This window comes from Pan troglodytes, chromosome 14 (assembly GCF_028858775.2).
Source record: "Pan troglodytes isolate AG18354 chromosome 14, NHGRI_mPanTro3-v2.0_pri, whole genome shotgun sequence".
Classification (NCBI taxonomy): Eukaryota; Metazoa; Chordata; class Mammalia; order Primates; family Hominidae; genus Pan; species Pan troglodytes.
Genome location: NC_072412.2, coordinates 7615390 through 7639638, shown reverse-complemented (window position 1 = coordinate 7639638; position 24249 = coordinate 7615390).

Here is a 24249-nt window from a genome sequence, read left to right as displayed (position 1 = left end):
GTGTCATATATATTTACTGTCCTTTTTGATATTTTATTTACAGTATATACTATACATTTGGTGTAATTTTTGATATTTTATGTACAGTATAGTAAATATAATTACTGTAGATTTTGATAGTTTATTTACAGTATATATAACACATATTTGGAGTACTTTTTGATATTTCATGTACTGTATGTAATATATATTTACTGTACTTTTTGATATTTTATGTACAGTATATAAAATGTATTTGGTGTACTTTTAGTTAATATTATATGTACAATATATGAAACATATTTAGTGTACTTTTTGATATTTTATGTACAGTATATAAGATATATTTGGTGTCCTTTTGATATTTTATGTAAATTATATAATACATATTTGGTGTAGTTTTTGATATTTTACATAGGGTGAGTCATATATATTTACTGTCCTTTTTGATATTTTATTTACAGTATATACTATACATTTGGTGTAATTTTTGATATTTTATGTACAGTATATTATATATAATTACTGTAGATTTTGATAGTTTATTTACAGTATATATAACACATTTTCTGTGTACTTTTTGATATTTTATGTATAGTATGTAATATATATTTACTGTACTTTTTGACATTTTATATAGAGTATATAAAATATATTTGGTGTACTTTTTGTTAATATTATATGTACAATATATGAAATATATTTACTGTACTTTTTGATATTTTATGTACAGTATATAAGATATATGTGGTGTCCTTGTGATATTTTATGTAAATTATATAATATATATTTGGTGTAGTTTTTGATATTTTTCATAGTGTGTGTCATATATATTTACTGTCCTTTTTGATATTTTATTTACAGTATATAATGTACATTTGGTGTAAGTTTTATGTTTTATGTACAGTATATTAAATATAATTACTGTAGTTTTTGATAGTTTATTTACAGTATATGCAACACATATTTGGTGTACTTTTTGATATTTTATGGACAGTCTGTAATATATATTTACTGTACTTTTTGATATTTTATGTAGAGTATATAAAATGTATCTGGTGTACTTTTTGTTAATATTATATATACAATATATGAAATATATTTACTGTACATTTGATATTTTATGTACAGTATATAAGATATATTTGGTGTCCTTTTGATATTTTATGTAAATTATATAATATATATTTGTTGTAGTTTTTGATATTTTACATAGGGTGTGTCATATATATTTACTGTAATTTTTGATATTTTATTTACAGTATATAATGTACATTTGGTGTAATTTTTGATATTTTATGTACAGTATATTAAATATAATTACTGTAGTTTTTGATAGTTTATTTACAATATATATAACACATATTTGGTGTACTTTTTGATATTTTATGGACAGTATGTAATATATATTTACTGAATTTTTGATATTTTATGTAGAGTATATAAAATGTATTTGGCGTACTTTTTGTTAATATTATATGTACAATATATGAAATATATTTACTGTACTTTTTGATATTTTATGTACAATATATAAGATATATTTGGTGTTCTTTTGATATTTTATATAAATTATATAATATATATTTGGTGTAGTTTTTGATGTTTTACATAGGGTGTGTAGTATATATTTACTATCCTTTTTGATATTTTATTTACAGTATATAATGTACATTTGCTGTAATTTTTGATATTTTATGTACAGTATATTAAATATAATTACTGTAGTTTTTGATAGTTTATTTACAGTATATGTAACACATATTTGGTGTACTTTTTGATATTTTATGTACATTATGTAACACATATTTGGTGTACTTTTTGATATTTTATGTACAGTATATAAAATGTATTTGGTGTACTTTTAGTTAATATTATATGTACATTATATGAAACATATTTACTGTACTTTTTGATATTTTATGTACAGTATATAAGATATATTTGGTGGCCTTTTGATATTTTATGTAAATTATATAATATATATTTGGTGTAGTTTTTCATATTTTACATAGGGTGTGTCATATATATTTACTGTCCTTTTTGATATTTTATTTACAGTATATAATGTACATTTCGTGTAATTTTTGATATTTTATGTACAGTATATTAAATATAATTACTGTAGTTTTTGATAGTTTATTTACAGTATATATAACACATATTTGGTGTACTTTTAGATATTTTATGTACAGTATGTAATATATATTTACTGTACTTCTTGATATATTATTTACAGTATATAAAATGTATTTGGTGTACTTTTTGTTGATATTATATGTACGATACATGAAATATATTTAGTGTACTTTTTGATATTTTATCTACAGTATATAAGATATATTTTGTGTCGTTTTGATATTTTATGTAAATTATATAATACATATTTGGTGTAGTTTTTGATATTTTATATAGGGTGTGTCATATATATTTACTGTCCTTTTTGATATTTTATTTACAGTAGATAATATACATTTGGTGTAATTTTTGATATTTTATGCACAGTATGTTAAAAATAATTACTGTAGTTTTTGATAGTTTATTTACAGTACATATAACACATATTTGGTGTACTTTTTGATATTTTATGTACAGTATGTAATATATATTTACTGCACTTTTTGATATTTTATTTACAGTATATAAAATGAATTTGGTGTACTTTTTGTTAATATTATATGTACAATATATGAAATATATTTACTGTACTTTTTGATATTTTATGTACAGTATATAAGATATGTTTTGTGTCCTTTTGATATTTTATGTAAATTATATAATACATATTTGGTGTAGTTTTCAATATTTTACATAGGGTGTGTCATATATATTTACTGTCCTTTTTGATATTTTATTTACAGTATATACTATACATTTGGTGTAATTTTTGATATTTTATGTACAGTATATTAAATATAATTACTGTAGTTTTTGATAGTTTATTTACAGTATATATAACACATATTTGGTGTACTTTTTGATATTTTATGTACAGTATGTAATATATATTTACTGCACTTTTTGATATTTTATGTAGAGTATATAAAATGTATTTGGTGTACTTTTTGTTAATATTATATGTACAATATATGAAATATATTTACTGTACTTTTTGATATTTTATGTACAGTATATAAGATATATTTGGTGTTCATTTGATATTTTATATAAATTATATAATATATATTTGGTGTAGTTTTTGATGTTTTACATAGGGTGTGTAGTATATATTTACTATCCTTTTTGATATTTTATTTACAGTATATAATGTACATTTGCTGTAATTTTTGATATTTTATGTACAGTATATTAAATATAATTACTGTAGTTTTTGACAGTTTATTTACAGTATATGTAACACATATTTGGTGTACTTTTTGATATTTTATGTACATTATGTAATATATATTTACTGTACTTTTTGATATTTTATTAACAGTATATAAAATGTATTTGGTGTACTTTTAGTTAATATTATATGTACAGTATATGAAACACATTTACTGTACTTTTTGATATTTTATGTACAGTATATAAGATATATTTGGTGGCCTTTTGATATTTTATGTAAATTATATAATATATATTTGGTGTAGTTTTTGATATTTTACATAGGGTGTGTCATATATATTTACTGTCCTTTTTGGTATTTTATTTACAGTATATAATGTACATTTCGTGTAATTTTTGATATTTTATGTACAGTATATTAAATATAATTACTGTAGTTTTTGATAGTTTATTTACAGTATATATAACACATATTTGGTGTACTTTTAGATATTTTATGTACAGTATGTAATATATATTTACTGTACTTCTTGATATATTATTTACAGTATATAAAATGTATTTGGTGTACTTTTTGTTAATATTATATGTACAATATATGAAATATATTTAGTGTACTTTTTGATATTTTATGTACAATATATAAGATATATTTTGTGTCGTTTTGATATTTTATGTAAATTATATAATACATATTTGGTGTAGTTTTTGATATTTTACATAGGGTGTGTCATATATATTTACTGTCCTTTTTGATATTTTATTTACAGTAGATAATATACATTTGGTGTAATTTTTGATATTTTATGCACAGTATATTAAATATAATTACTGTAGTTTTTGATAGTTTATTTACAGTACATATAACACATATTTGGTGTACTTTTTGATATTTTATGTACAGTATGTAATATATATTTACAGCACTTTTTGATATTTTATTTACAGTATATAAAATGAATTTGGTGTACTTTTTGTTAATATTATATGTACAATATATGAAATATATTTACTGTACTTTTTGATATTTTATGTACAGTATATAAGATATATTTTGTGTCCTTTTGATATTTTATGTAAATTATATAATACATATTTGGTGTAGTTTTTGATATTTTACATAGGGTGTGTCATATATATTTACTTTCCTTTTTGATATTCTATTTACAGTATATACTATACATTTGGTGTAATTTTTGATATTTTATGTACAGTATATTAAAAATAATTACTGTAGTTTTTGATAGTTTATTTACAGTATATATAACACATATTTGGTGTACTTTTTGATATTTTATGTACAGTATGTAATATATATTTACTGTACTTTTTGATATTTTATGTAGAGTATATAAAATGTATTTGGTGTACTTTTTGTTAATATTATATGTACAATATATGAAATATATTTACTGTACTTTTTGATATTTTATGTACAGTATATAAGATATATTTGGTGTTCTTTTGATATTTTATATAAATTATATAATATATATTTGGTGTAGTTTTTGATGTTTTACATAGGGTGTGTAGTATATATTTACTATCCTTTTTGATGTTTTATTTACAGTATATAATGAACATTTGCTGTAATTTTTGATATTTTATGTACAGTATATTAAATATAATTACTGTAGTTTTTGACAGTTTATTTACAGTATATGTAACACATATTTGGTGTACTTTTTGATATTTTATGTACATTATGTAATATATATATACTGTAATTTTTGATATTTTATTTACAGTATATAAAATGTATTTGGTGTACTTTTAGTTAATATTATATGTACAATATATGAAACATATTTACTGTACTTTTTGATATTTTATGTTCAGTATTTAAGATATATTTGGTGGCCTTTTGATATTTTATGTAAATTATATAATATATATTTGGTGTAGTTTTTGATATTTTACATAGGGTGTGTCATATATATTTACTGTCCTTTTTGATATTTTATTTACAGTATATAATGTACATTTCGTGTAATTTTTGATATTTTATGTACAGTATATTAAATATAATTACTGTAGTTTTTGATAGTTTATTTACAGTATATATAACACATATTTGGTGTACTTTTAGATATTTTATGTACAGTATGTAATATATATTTACTGTACTTCTTGATATATTATTTACAGTATATAAAATGTATTTGGTGTACTTTTTGTTAATATTATATGTACATTATATGAAATATATTTAGTGTATTTTTGATATTTTATGTACAGTATATAAGATATATTTTGTGTCGTTTTGATATTTTATGTAAATTATATAATACATATTTGGTGTAGTTTTTGAAATTTTACATAGGGTGTGTCATATATATTTACTGTCCTTTTTGATATTTTATTTACAGTAGATAATATACATTTGGTGTAATTTTTGATATTTTATGCACAGTATATTAAATATAATTACTGTAGTTTTTGATAGTTTATTTACAGTACATATAACACATATTTGGTGTACTTTTTGATATTTTATGTACAGTATGTAATATATATTTACTGCACTTTTTGATATTTTATTTACAGTATATAAAATGAATTTGGTGTACTTTTTGTTAATATTATATGTACAATATATGAAATATATTTACTGTACTTTTTGATATTTTATGTACAGTATATAAGATATATTTTGTGTCCTTTTGATATTTTATGTAAATTATATAATACATATTTGGTGTAGTTTTTGATATTTTACATAGGGTGTGTCATATATATTTACTGTCCTTTTTGATATTTTATTTACAGTATATACTATACATTTGGTGTAATTTTTGATATTTTATGTACAGTATATTAAATATAATTACTGTAGTTTTTGATAGTTTATTTACAGTATATATAACACATATTTGGTGTACTTTTTGATATTTTTTGTACAGTATGTAATATATATTTACTGTACTTTTTGATATTTTATGTAGAGTATATAAAATGTATTTGGTGTACTTTTTGTTAATATTATATGTACAATATATGAAATATATTTACTGTACTTTTTGATATTTTATGTACAGTATATAAGATATCCTTGGTGTTCTTTTGATATTTTATATAAATTATATAATATATATTTGGTGTAGTTTTTGATGTTTTACATAGGGTGTGTAGTATATATTTACTATCCTTTTTGATATTTTATTTACAGTATATAATGTACATTTGCTGTAATTTTTGATATTTTATGTACAGTATATTAAATATACTTACTGTAGTTTTTGATAGTTTATTTACAGTATATGTAACCCATATTTGGTGTACTTTTTGATATTTTATGTACATTATGTAAGATATATTTACTGTACTTTTTGATATTTTATTTACAGTATATAAAATGTATTTGGTGTACTTTTAGTTAATATTATATGTACAATATATGAAATATATTTACTGTATTTTGATATTTTATGTACAGTATATAAGATCTATTTGGTGTCCTTTTGATATTTTATGTAAATTATATAATACATATTTGGTGTAGTTTTTGATATTTTACATAGGGTGTGTCATATATATTTACTGTCCTTTTTGATATTTTATTTACAGTATATACTATATATTTGGTGTAATTTTTGATATTTTATGTACAGTATATTAAATATAATTACTGTAGTTTTTGATAGTTTATTTACAGTATATGTAACACATATTTGGTGTACTTTTTGATATTTTATGTACAGTATGTAATATATATTTACAGTACTTTTTGATATTTTATATACAGTATATAAAATGTATTTGGTGTACTTTTAGTTAATATTATATGTACAATATATTTAATATATTTACTGTATTTTTGATATTTTATGTACAGTATATAAGATATATTTGTTGGCCTTTTGATATTTTATGTAAATTATATAATATATATTTGGTGTAGTTTTTGATATTTTACATAGGGTGTGTCATATATATTTAGTGTCCTTTTTGATATTTTATTTACAATATATACTATACATTTCGTGTAATTTTTGATATTTTATGTACAGTATATTAAATATAATTACTGTAGTTTTTGATAGTTTATTTGCAGTATATATAACACATATTTGGTGTAGTATTTGATATTTTATGAACAGTATGTAACATATAATTACTGTACTTTTTGATATTATATCTACAGTATATAAAATGTATTTGTTGTACTTTTACTTACTAGTATATGTACAATATATGAAATATATTTACTGTATTTTTGATATTTTATGTACAGTATATAAGATATATTTGGTGTCCTTTTGATATTTTATGTAAATTATACAATACATATTTGGTGTAGTTTTTGATATTTTACATAGGGTGTGTCATATATATTTACTGTCTTTTTGATATTTTATTTACAGTATATAATATATATTTGGTCTAATTTTGATATTTTATGTACAGTATATTAAATATAATTACTGTAGTTTTTGATAGTTTATTTACAGTATATGTAACACATATTTGGTGTACTTTTTGATATTTTATGTACAGTATGTAATATATATTTACTGTACTTTTTGATATTTTATGTACAGTATATAAAATGTATTTGGTGTACTTTTAGTTAATATTATATGTACAATATATGAATCATATTTACTGTACTTTTTGATATTTTATGTACAGTATATAAGATATATTTGGTGTACTTTTGATATTTTATGTAACTTATATAACAGATATTGGGTGTAGTTTTTGATATTTTACATAGGGTGTGTCATATATATTTACTGTCTTTTTGATATTTTATTTACAGTACATACTATACATTTGGTGTAATTTTTGATATTTTATGTAGAGTATATTAAATAAAATTACTGTAGATTTTGATAGTTTATTTACAGTATATATAACACATATTTGGTGTACTTTTTGATATTTTATGTACAGTATGCAATATATATTTACTGTAATTTTTGATATTTTATGTACAGTATATAAAATGTATTTGGTGTACTTTTAGTTAATATTATATGTGCAATATATGAAGCATATTTACTGTACTTTTTGATATTTTATGTACAGTATATAAGATATATTTCGTGGCCTTTTGATATTTTATATAAATTATATAATATATATTTGGTGTAGTTTTTGATATTTTACATAGGGTGTGTCATATATATTTACTGTCCTTTTTGATATTTTATTTACAGTTTATAATGTACATTTGGTGTAATTTTTGATATTATATGTACAGTATATTAAATATAATTACTGTAGTTTTTGATAGTTGATTTACAGTATATATAACACATATTTGGTGTACTTTTTGATATTTTATGTACACTGTGTAATATATATTTACTGTACTTTTTGATATTTTATTTACAGTATATAAAATGTATTTGGTGTACTTTTAGTTAATATTATAAGTACAATATATGAAATATATTTACTGTATTTTTGATATTTTATGTACAGTATATAAGATATATTTGGTGTCCTTTTGATATTTTATGTAAATTATATAATGCATATTTGGTGTAGTTTTTGATATTTTACATAGGTTGTGTCATATATATTTACTGTCCTTTTTGATATTTTATTTACAGTATATAATGTACATTTGGTGTAATTTTTATGTTTTATGTACAGTATATTAAATATAATTACTGTAGTTTTTGATAGTTTATTAACAGTATATGTAACACATATTTGGTGTACTTTTTGATATTTTATGTACAGTATGTCATATATATTTACTGTACTTTTTGATATTTTATTTACTGCATATAAAATGTATTTGGTGTACTTTTAGTTAATATTATATGTACAATATATGAAATATATTTACTGTACATTTTGATATTTTATGTACAGTATATAAGATATATTTGGTGTCCTTTTGATATTTTATGTAAATTATATAATATATATTTGTTGAAGTTTTTGATATTTTACATAGGGTGTGTCATATATATTTACTGTAATTTTTGATATTTTATTTACAGTATATAATGTACATTTGGTGTAATTTTTGATATTTTATGTACAGTATATTAAATATAATTACTGTAATTTTTATAGTTTATTTAAAATATATATAACACATATATGGTGTACTTTTTGATATTTTATGGACGGTATGTAATATATATGTACTGTACTTTTTGATATTTTATGTAGAGTATATAAAATGTATTTGGTGTACTTTTTGTTAATATTATATGTACAATATATGAAATATATTTACTGTATTTTTGATATTTTATGTACAGTATAAAAGATATATTTGGTGTTCTTTTGATATTTTATATAAATTATATAATATATATTTGGTGTAGTTTTTGATGTTTTACATAGGGTGTGTAGTATATATTTACTATCCTTTTTGATATTTTATTTACAGTATATAATGTACATTTGCTGTAATTTTTGATATTTTATGTACAGTATATTAAATATAATTACTGTAGTTTTTGATAGTTTATTTACAGTATATGTAACACATATTTGGTGTACTTTTTGATATTTTATGTACATTATGCAATATATATTTACTGTAATTTTTGATATTTTATTTACAGTATATAAAATGTATTTGGTGTACTTTTAGTTAATATTATATGTACAATATATGAAATATATTTACTGTATTTTGATATTTTATGTACAGTATATAAGATATATTTGGTGTCCTTTTGATATTTTATGTAAATTATATAATACATATTTGGTGTAGTTTTTGATATTTTACATAGGGTGTGTCATATATATTTACTGTCCTTTTTGATATTTTATTTACAGTATATAATGTACATTTCGTGTAATTTTTGATATTTTATGTACAGTATATTAAATATAATTACTGTAGTTTTTGATAGTTTATTTACAGTATATATAACACATATTTGGTGTACTTTTTGATATTTTATGTACAGTATGTAATATATATTTACTGTACTTTTTGATATTTTATGTACAGTATATAAAATGTATTTGGTGTACTTTTAGTTAATATTATATGTACAATATATGAAACATATTTACTGTACTTTTTGATATTTTATGTACAGTATATAAGATATATTTGGTGTACTTTTGATATTTTATGTAAATTATATAACAGATATTGGGTGTAGTTTTTGATATTTTACATAGGGTGTGTCATATATATTTACTGTCCTTTTTGATATTTTATTTACAGTATATACTATACATTTGGTGTAATTTTTGATATTTTATGTACAGTATATTAAATATAATTACTGTAGCTTTTGATAGTTTATTTACAGTATATGTAACACATATTTGGTGTACTTTTTGATATTTTATGTACATTATGTAATATATATTTACTGTAATTGTTGATATTTTATGTACAGTATATAAAATGTATTTGGTGTACTTTTAGTTAATATTATATGTACAATATATGAAACATATTTACTGTACTTTTTGATATTTTATGTACAGTATATAGGATATATTTGGTGGCCTTTTGATATTTTATGTAAATTATATAATACATATTTGGTGTAGTTTTTGATATTTTACATAGGGTGTGTCATATATATTTACTGTCCTTTTTGATATTTTATTTACAGTATATACTATATATTTGGTGTAATTTTTGATATTTTATGTACAGTATATTAAATATAATTACTGTAGATTTTGATAGTTTATTTACAGTATATATAACACATATTTGGTGTACTTTTTGATATTTTATGTACAGTATGTAATATATATTTACTGTACTTTTTGATATTTTATGTACAGTATATAAAATGTATTTGGTGTACTTTTAGTTAATATTATATGTACAATATATGAAACATATTTACTGTACTTTTTGATATTTTATGTACAGTATATAAGATATATTTGGTGTACTTTTGATATTTTATGTAACTTATATAACAGATATTGGGTGTAGTTTTTGATATTTTACATAGGGTGTGTCATATATATTTACTGTCTTTTTGATATTTTATTTACAGTACATACTATACATTTGGTGTAATTTTTGATATTTTATGTAGAGTATATTAAATAAAATTACTGTAGATTTTGATAGTTTATTTACAGTATATATAACACATATTTGGTGTACTTTTTGATATTTTATGTACAGTATGCAATATATATTTACTGTAATTTTTGATATTTTATGTACAGTATATAAAATGTATTTGGTGTACTTTTAGTTAATATTATATGTGCAATATATGAAGCATATTTACTGTACTTTTTGATATTTTATGTACAGTATATAAGATATATTTGGTGGCCTTTTGATATTTTATATAAATTATATAATATATATTTGGTGTAGTTTTTGATATTTTACATAGGGTGTGTCATATATATTTACTGTCCTTTTTGATATTTTATTTACAGTTTATAATGTATATTTGGTGTAATTTTTGATATTATATGTACAGTATATTAAATATAATTACTGTAGTTTTTGATAGTTTATTTACAGTATATATAACACATATTTGGTGTACTTTTTGATATTTTATGTACACTGTGTAATATATATTTACTGTACTTTTTGATATTTTATTTACAGTATATAAAATGTATTTGGTGTACTTTTAGTTAATATTATAAGTACAATATATGAAATATATTTACTGTATTTTTGATATTTTATGTACAGTATATAACATATATTTGGTGTCCTTTTGATATTTTATGTAAATTATATAATACATATTTGGTGTAGTTTTTGATATTTTACATAGGGTGTGTCATATATATTTACTGTCCTTTTTGATATTTTATTTACAGTATATACTATATATTTGGTGTAATTTTTGATATTTTATGTACAGTATATTAAATATAATTACTGTAGATTTTGATAGTATATTTACAGTATATATAACACATATTTGGTGTACTTTTTGATATTTTATGTGCAGTATGTAATATATATTTACTGTACTTTTTGATATTTTATTTACAGTATATAAAATGTATTTGGTGTACTTTTAGTTAATATTATATGTACAATATATGAAACATATTTACTGTACTTTTTGATATTTTATGTACAGTATATAAGATATATTTGGTGGCCTTTTGATATTTTATGTAAATTATATAATATATATTTGGTGTAGTTTTTGATAGTTTACATAGGGTGTGTAGTATATATTTACTGTCCTTTTTGATATTTTATTTACAGTATATACTATACATTTCGTGTAATTTTTGATATTTTATGTACAGTATATTAAATATAATTACTGTAGTTTTTGATAGTTTATTTGCAGTATATATAACACATATTTGGTGTACTATTTGATATTTTATCTACAGTATGTAATATATAATTACTGTACTTTTTGATATTATATCTACAGTATATAAAATGTATTTGGTGTACTTTTAGTTACTATTATATGTACAATATATGAAATATATTTACTGTATTTTTGATATTTTATGTACAGTATATAAGATATATTTGGTGTCCTTTTGATATTTTATGTAAATTATATAATACATATTTGGTGTAGTTTTTGATATTTTACATAGGGTGTGTCATATATATTTACTGTCCTTTTTGATATTTTATTTACAGTATAGACTATACATTTGGTGTAATTTTTGATATTTTATGTATAGTATAGTAAATATAATTACTGTTGATTTTGATAGTTTATTTACAGTATATATAACACATATTTGGAGTACTTTTTGATATTTCATGTACAGTATGTAATATATATTTACTGTACTTTTTGATATTTTATGTACAGTATATAAAATGTATTTGGTGTACTTTTAGTTAATATTATAAGTACAATATATGAAATATATTTACTGTATTTTTGATATTTTATGTACAGTATATAAGATATATTTGGTGGCCTTTTGATATTTTATGTAAATTATATAATATATATTTGGTGTAGTTTTTGATATTTTACATAGGGTGTGTCATATATATTTACTGTCCTTTTTGATATTTTATTTACAGTATATACTATACATTTGGTGTAATTTTTGATATTTTATGTACAGTATATTAAATATAATTACTGTAGTTTTTGATAGTTTATTTACAGTATATATAACACATATTTGGTGTACTTTTTGATATTTTATATACAGTATGTAATATATATTTACTGTACTTTTTGATATTTTATGTAGAGTATATAAAATGTATTTGGTGTACTTTTTGTTAATATTATATGTACAATATATGAAATATATTTACTGTACTTTTTGATATTTTATGTACAGTATATAAGATATATTTGGTGTCCTTTTGATATTTTATGTAAATTATATAATATATATTTGGTGTAGTTTTTGATATTTTACATAGGGTGTGTCATATATATTTACTGTCCTTTTTGATATTTTTTTTACAGTATATAATGTACATTTGGTGTAATTTTTGATATTTTATGTACAGTATATTAAATATAATTACTGTAGATTTTGATACTTTATTTACAGTATATATAACACATATATGGTGTACTTTTTGATATTTTATGTACAGTATGTAATATAGATTTACTGTACTTTTTGATATTTTATGTAGAGTATATAAAATGTATTTGGTGTACTCTTAGTTAATATTATATATACAATATATGAAATATATTTACTGTACTTTTTGATATTTTATGTACAGTATATAAGATATATTTGGTGTCCTTTTTATATTTTATGTAAATTATATAATACATATTTGGTGTAGTTTTTGATATTTTACATAGGGTGTGTCATATATATTTACTGTCCTTTTTGATATTTTATTTACAGTATATACTATACATTTGGTGTAATTTTTGATATTTTATGTACAGTAAATTAAATATAATTACTGTAGTTTTTGATAGTTTATTTACAGTATATATAACACATATTTGGTGTACTTTTTGATATTTTATGTACAGTATGTAATATATATTTACTGTACTTTTTGATATTTTATTTACAGTATATAAAATGTATTTGGTGTATTTTTAGTTAATATTATATGTACAATATATGAAATATATTTAATGTACTTTTGATATTTTATGTACCGTATATAAGATATATTTGGTGTCCTTTTGATATTTTATGTAAATTATATAATACATATTTGGTGTAGTTTTTGATATTTTACATAGGATGTGTCATATATATTTACTGTCTTTTTGATATTTTATTTACAGTATATACTATACATTTGGTGTAATTTTTGATATTTTATGTACAGTATATTAAATATAATTACTGTAGATTTTGATAGTTTATTTACAGTATATATAACAAATATTTGGTATAGTTTTTGATATTTTATGTACAGTATGTAATATATATTTACTGTACTTTCTGATATTTTATGTACAGTATATAAAATGTATTTGGTGTACTTTTAGTTAATATTATATGTACAATATATGAAACATATTTACTGTACTTTTTCATATTTTATGTACAGTATATAAGATATATTTGGTGGCCTTTAGATATTTTATGTAAATTATATAATATATATATTGTGTAGTTTTTGATATTTTACATAGGGTGTGTCATATATATTTACTGTCCTTTTTGATATTTTATTTACAGTATATAATGTACATTTGGTGTAATTTTTGATATTTTATGTACAGTACATTAAATATAGTTACTGTAGTTTTTGGTAGTTTATTTACAGTATATATAACACATATTTGGTGTACTTTTTGATATTTTATGTACAGTATGTAATATATATTTACTGTACTTTTTGATATTTTATGTAGAGTATATAAAATGTATTTGGTGTAATTTCAGTTAATATTATATGTACAATATATGAAATATATTTACTGTACTTTTTGATATTTTATGTACAGTATATAAGTTATATTTCCTGTTCTTTTGATATTTCATATAAATTATATAATATATATTTGGTGTAGTTTTTGATATTTTACATAGTGTGTGTAGTATATATTTAGTGTCCTTTTTGATATTTTATTTACAGTATATAATGTACATTTGGTGTAATTTTTGATATTTTATGTACAGTATATTAAATATAAATACTGTAGGTTTTGATAGTTTATTTACCGTATATATAACACATTTTTGGTGTACTTTTTGATATTTTATGTACAGTATGTAATATATATTTACAGTACTTTTTGATGTTTTATTTACAGTATATAAAATGTATTTGGTGTTCTTTTAGTTAATATTATATGTACAATATATGAAATATATTTACTGTATTTTTCATATTTTATGTAAAGTATATAAGATATATTTGGTGGCCTTTTGATATTTTATGTAAATTATATAATATATATTTGGTGTAGTTTTTGATATTTTACATAGGCTGTGTCATATATATTTACTGTCCTTTTTGATATATTATTAGGGTATATAATATACATTTGGTGTAATTTTTGATATTTTATGTACAGTATATTAAATATAAATACTGTAGGTTTTGATACTTTATTTACAGTATGTATAACACATATTTGGTGTACTTTTTGATATTTTATGTACAGTATGTCATATATATTTGCTGTACTTTTTCATATTTTATTTACAGTATATAAAATGTATTTGGTGTACTTTTAGTTAATATTACATGTACAATATATGAAATACATTTACTGTACTTTTTGATATTTTATGTACAGTATATAAGATATATTTGGTGTCCTTTTGATATTTTATGTAAATTATATAATATATATTTGGTGTAGTTTTTGATATTTTACATAGGGTGTGTCATATATATTTACTGTCCTTTTTGATATTTTATTTACACTATATAATGTACATTTGGTGTAATTTTTGATATTTTATGTACAGTATATTAAATATAATTACTGTAGATTTTGATACTTTATTTACAGTATATATAACACATATATGGTGTACTTTTTGATATTTTATGTACAGTATGTAATATAGATTTACTGTACTTTTTGATATTTTATGTAGAGTATATAAAATGTATTTGGTGTACTTTTAGTTAATATTATATGTACAATATATGAAACATATTTACTGTACTTTTTGATAGTTTATGTACAGTATATAAGATATATTTGGTGGCCTTTTGATATTTTTTGTAATTTATATAACATATATTCGGTGTAGTTTTTGATATTTTACATGGGGTTTGTCATATATATTTACTGTCCGTTTTGATATTTTATTTACAGTATATAATATACATTTGGTGTAATTTTTGATATTTTATGTACAGTATATTAAATATAATTACTGTAGATTTTGATAGTTTATTTGCAGTATATATAACACATATTTGGTGTACTTTTTGATATTTTATGTACAGTATGTAATATATATTTACTGTACTTTTTGATATTTTATGTACAGTATATAAAATGTATTTGGTGTACTTTTAGTTAATATTATATGTACGATATATGAAACATATTTACTGTACTTTTTGATATTTTATGTACAGTATATAAGATATATTTGGTGTACTTTTGATATTTTATGTAACTTATATAACAGATATTGGGTGTAGTTTTTGATATTTTACATAGGGTGTGTCATATATATTTACTGTCTTTTTGATATTTTATTTACAGTACATACTATACATTTGGTGTAATTTTTGATATTTTATGTAGAGTATATTAAATAAAATTACTGTAGATTTTGATAGTTTATTTACAGTATATATAACACATATTTGGTGTACTTTTTGATATTTTATGTACAGTATGCAATATATATTTACTGTAATTTTTGATATTTTATGTACAGTATATAAAATGTATTTGGTGTACTTTTAGTTAATATTATATGTGCAATATATGAAGCATATTTACTGTACTTTTTGATATTTTATGTACAGTATATAAGATATATTTGGTGGCCTTTTGATATTTTATGTAAATTATATAATATATATTTGGTGTAGTTTTTGATATTTTACATAGGGTGTGTCATATATATTTACTGTCCTTTTTGATATTTTATTTACAGTTTATAATGTACATTTGGTGTAATTTTTGATATTATATGTACAGTATATTAAATATAATTACTGTAGTTTTTGATAGTTTATTTACAGTATATATAACACATATTTGGTGTACTTTTTGATATTTTATGTACACTGTGTAATATATATTTACTGTACTTTTTGATATTTTATTTACAGTATATAAAATGTATTTGGTGTACTTTTAGTTAATATTATAAGTACAATATATGAAATATATTTACTGTATTTTTGATATTTTATGTACAGTATATAAGATATATTTGGTGTCCTTTTGATATTTTATGTAAATTATATAATACATATTTGGTGTAGTTTTTGATATTTTACATAGGGTGTGTCATATATATTTACTGTCCTTTTTGATATTTTATTTACAGTATATACTATATATTTGGTGTAATTTTTGATATTTTATGTACAGTATATTAAATATAATTACTGTAGATTTTGATAGTATATTTACAGTATATATAACACATATTTGGTGTACTTTTTGATATTTTATGTGCAGTATGTAATATATATTTACTGTACTTTTTGATATTTTATTTACAGTATATAAAATGTATTTGGTGTACTTTTAGTTAATATTATATGTACAATATATGAAACATATTTACTGTACTTCTTGATATTTTATGTACAGTATATAAGATATATTTGGTGGCCTTTTGATATTTTATGTAAATTATATAATATATATTTGGTGTAGTTTTTGATAGTTTACATAGGGTGTGTAGTATATATTTACTGTCCTTTTTGATATTTTATTTACAGTATATACTATACATTTCGTGTAATTTTTGATATTTTATGTACAGTATATTAAATATAATTACTGTAGTTTTTGATAGTTTATTTGCAGTATATATAACACATATTTGGTGTACTATTTGATATTTTATCTACAGTATGTAATATATAATTACTGTACTTTTTGATATTATATCTACAGTATATAAAATGTATTTGGTGTACTTTTAGTTACTATTATATGTACAATATATGAAATATATTTACTGTATTTTTGATATTTTATGTACAGTATATAAGATATATTTGGTGTCCTTTTGATATTTTATGTAAATTATATAATACATATTTGGTGTAGTTTTTGATATTTTACATAGGGTGTGCCATATATATTTACTGTTCTTTTTGATATTTTATTTACGGTATATACTATACATTTGGTGTAATTTTTGATATTTTATGTATAGTATAGTAAATATAATTACTGTAGATTTTGACAGTTTATTTACAGTATATATAACACATATTTGGAGTACTTTTTGATATTTCATGTACAGTATGTAATATAAATTTACTGTACTTTTTGATATTTTATGTACAGTATATAAAATGTATTTGGTGTACTTTTAGTTAATATTATAAGTACAATATATGAAATATATTTACTGTATTTTTGATATTTTATGTACAGTATATAAGATATATTTGGTGGCCTTTTGATATTTTATGTAAATTATATAATATATATTTGGTGTAGTTTTTGATATTTTACATAGGGTGTGTCATATATATTTACTGTCCTTTTTGATATTTTATTTACAGTATATACTATACATTTGGTGTAATTTTTGATATTTTATGTACAGTATATTAAATATAATTACTGTAGTTTTTGATAGTTTATTTACAGTATATATAACACATATTTGGTGTACTTTTTGATATTTTATGTACAGTATGTAATATATATTTACTGTACTTTTTGATATTTTATTTACAGTATATAAAATGTATTTGGTGTATTTTTAGTTAATATTATATGTACAATATATGAAATACATTTAATGTACATTTGATATTTTATGTACAGTATATAAGATATATTTGGTGTCCTTTTGATATTTTATGTAAATTATATAATATATATTTGGTGTAGTTTTTGATATTTTACATAGGGTGTGTCATATATATTTACTGTCCTTTTTGATATTTTTTTTACACTATATAATGTACATTTGGTGTAATTTTTGATATTTTATGTACAGTATATTAAATATAATTACTGTAGATTTTGATACTTTATTTACAGTATATATAACACATATATGGTGTACTTTTTGATATTTTATGTACAGTATGTAATATAGATTTACTGTACTTTTTGATATTTTATGTAGAGTGTATAAAATGTATTTGGTGTACTCTTAGTTAATATTATATATACAATATATGAAATATATTTACTGTACTTTTTGATATTTTATGTACAGTATATAAGATATATTTGGTGTCCTTTTTATATTTTATGTAAATTATATAATACATATTTGGTGTAGTTTTTGATATTTTACATGGGGTGTGTCATATATATTTACTGTCCTTTTTGATATTTTATTTACAGTATATACTATACATTTGGTGTAATTTTTGATATTTTATGTACAGTAAATTAAATATAATTACTGTAGTTTTTGGTAGTTTATTTACAGTATATATAACACATATTTGGTGTAATTTTTGATATTTTATGTACAGTATGTAATATATATTTACTGTACTTTTTGATATTTTATTTACAGTATATAAAATGTATTTGGTGTATTTTTAGTTAATATTATATGTACAATATATGAAATATATTTAATGTACTTTTGATATTTTATGTACCGTATATAAGATATATTTGGTGTCCTTTTGATATTTTATGTAAATTATATAATACATATTTGGTGTAGTTTTTGATATTTTACATAGGATGTGTCATATATATTTACTGTCTTTTTGATATTTTATTTACAGTATATACTATACATTTGGTGTAATTTTTGATATTTTATGTACAGTATATTAAATATAATTACTGTAGATTTTGATAGTTTATTTACAGTATATATAACAAATATTTGGTATAGTTTTTGATATTTTATGTACAGTATGTAATATATATTTACTGTACTTTCTGATATTTTATGTACAGTATATAAAATGTATTTGGTGTACTTTTAGTTAATATTATATGTACAATATATGAAACATATTTACTGTACTTTTTCATATTTTATGTAGAGTATATAAGATATATTTGGTGGCCTTTAGATATTTTATGTAAATTATATAATATATATTTTGTGTAGTTTTTGGTATTTTACATAGGGTGTGTCATATATATTTACTGTCCTTTTTGATATTTTATTTACAGTATATAATGTACATTTGGTGTAATTTTTGATATTTTATGTACAGTACATTAAATATAATTTCTGTAGTTTTTGATAGTTTATTTACAGTATATATAACACATATTTGGTGTACTTTTTGATATTTTATGTACAGTATGTAATATATATTTACTGTACTTTTTGATATTTTATGTAGAGTATATAAAATGTATTTGGTGTAATTTCAGTTAATATTATATGTACAATATATGAAATATATTTACTGTACTTTTTGATATTTTATGTACAGTATATAAGATATATTTCATGTTCTTTTGATATTTCATATAAATTATATAATATATATTTGGTGTAGTTTTTGATATTTTACGTAGTGTGTGTAGTATATATTTAGTGTACTTTTTGATATTTTATTTACAGTATATAATGTACATTTGGTGTAATTTTTGATATTTTATGTACAGTATATTAAATATAATTACTGTAGGTTTTGATAGTTTATTTACAGTATATATAACACATTTTTGGTGTACTTTTTGATATTTTATGTACAGTATGTAATATATATTTACAGTACTTTTTGATGTTTTATTTACAGTATATAAAATGTATTTGGTGTTCTTTTAGTTAATATTATATGTACAATATATGAAATATATTTACTGTATTTTTCATATTTTATGTAAAGTATATAAGATATATTTGGTGGCCTTTTGATATTTTATGTAAATTATATAATATATATTTGGTGTAGTTTTTGATATTTTACATAGGGTGTGTCATATATATTTACTGTCCTTTTTGATATATTATTAGGGTATATAATATACATTTGGTGTAATTTTTATTATTTTATGTACAGTATATTAAATATAAATACTGTAGGTTTTGATAGTTTATTTACAGTATATATAACACATATTTGGTGTACTTTTTGATATTTTATGTACAGTATGTCATATATATTTGCTGTACTTTTTCATATTTTATTTACAGTATATAAAATGTATTTGGTGTACTTTTAGTTAATATTACATGTACAATATATGAAATGCATTTACTGTACTTTTTGATATTTTATGTACAGTATATAAGATATATTTGGTGTCCTTTTGATATTTTATATAAATTATATAATATATATGTGGTGTAGTTTTTGATATTTTACATAGGGTGTGTCATATATATTTCCAGTCCTTTTTGATATTTTATTTAGAGTATATAATATACATTTGGTGTAATTTTTGATATTTTATGTACAGTATATTAAATATAGTTACTGTAGTATTTGATAGTATATCTACAGTATATATAACACTTATTTGGTGTACTTTTTGATATTTTATGTACAGTATGTAATATATATTTACTGTACTTTTTGATATTTTATGTACAGTATATAAAATGTATTTGGTGTGCTTTTAGTTAACATTATATGTACAATATATGAAATATATTTACTGTACTATTTGATATTTTATGTACAGTATATAAGATATATTTGGTGTTCTTTTGATATTTTATATAAATTATATAATATATATTTGGTGTAGTTTTTGATGTTTTACATAGGGTGTGTAGTAAATATTTACTATCCTTTTTGATATTTTATTTACAGTATATAATGTACATTTGCTGTAATTTTTGATATTTTATGTACAGTATATTAAATATAATTACTGTAGTTTTTGATAGTTTATTTACAGTATATGTAACACATATTTGGTGTACTTTTTGATATTTTATGTACATTATGTAATATATATTTACTGTAATTTTTGATATTTTATTTACAGTATATAAAATGTATTTGGTGTACTTTTAGTTAATATTATATGTACAATATATGAAATATATTTACTGTATTTTGATATTTTATGTACAGTATATAAGATATATTTGGTGTCCTTTTGATATTTTATGTAAATTATATAATACATATTTGGTGTAGTTTTTGATATTTTACATAGGGTGTGTCATATATATTTATTGTCCTTTTTGATATTTTATTAACAGTATATACTATACATTTGGTGTAATTTTTGATATTTTATGTACAGTATAGTAAATATAATTACTGTAGATTTTGATAGTTTATTTACAGTATATATAACACATATTTGGAGTACTTTTTGATATTTCATGTACAGTATGTAATATATATTTACTGTACATTTTGATATTTTATGTACAGTATATAAAATGTATTTGGTGTACTTTTAGTTAATATTATATGTACAATATATGAAACATATTTACTGTACTTTTTGATATTTTATGTACAATATATAAGATATATTTGGTGTCCTTTTGATATTTTATGTAAATTATATAATATATATTTGGTGTAGTTTTTGATATTTTACACAGGTTGTGTCATATATATTTACTGTCCTTTTTGATATTTTATTTACAGTATATAATGTACATTTGGTGTAATTTTTATGTTTTATGTACAGTATATTAAATATAATTACTGTAGTTTTTGATAGTTTATTAACAGTATATGTAACACATATTTGGTGTACTTTTTGATATTTTATGTACAGTATGTCATATATATTTACTGTACTTTTTGATATTTTATTTACTGCATATAAAATGTATTTGGTGTACTTTTAGTTAATATTATATGTACAATATATGAAATATATTTACTGTACATTTTGATATTTTATGTACAGTATATAAGATATATTTGGTGTCCTTTTGATATTTTATGTAAATTATATAATATATATTTGTTGTAGTTTTTGATATTTTACATAGGGTGTGTCATATATATTTACTGTAATTTTTGATATTTTATTTACAGTATATAATGTACATTTGGTGTAATTTTTGATATTTTATGTACAGTATATTAAATATAATTACTGTAATTTTTATAGTTTATTTACAATATATATAACACATATATGGTGTACTTTTTGATATTTTATGTACGGTATGTAATATATATGTACTGTACTTTTTGATATTTTATGTAGAGTATATAAAATGTATTTGGTGTACTTTTTGTTAATATTATATGTACAATATATGAAATATATTTACTGTACTTTTTGATATTTTATGTACAGTATATAAGATATATTTGGTGTTCTTTTGATATTTTATATAAATTATATAATATATATTTGGTGTAGTTTTTGATGTTTTACATAGGGTGTGTAGTATATATTTACTATCCTTTTTGATATTTTATTTACAGTATATAATGTACATTTGCTGTAATTTTTGATATTTTATGTACAGTATATTAAATATAATTACTGTAGTTTTTGATAGTTTATTTACGGTATATGTAACACATATTTGGTGTACTTTTTGATATTTTATGTACATTATGTAATATATATTTACTGTAATTTTTGATATTTTATTTACAGTATATAAAATGTATTTGGTGTACTTTTAGTTAATATTATATGTACAATATATGAAATATATTTACTGTATTTTGATATTTTATGTACAGTATATAAGATATATTTGGTGTCCTTTTGATATTTTATGTAAATTATATAATACATATTGGGTGTAGTTTTTGATATTTTACATAGGGTGTGTCATATATATTTACTGTCCTTTTTGATATTTTATTTACATTATATACTATACATTTGGTGTAATTTTTGATATTTTATGTACAGTATATTAAATATAATTACTGTAGTTTTTGATAGTTTATTTACAGTATATATAACACATATTTGGTGTACCTTTTGATATTTTATGTACAGTATGTAATATATATTTGCAGTACTTTTTTGATATTTTATTTACAGTATATAATGTACATTTGCTGTAATTTTTGATATTTTATGTACAGTATATTAAATATAATTACTGTAG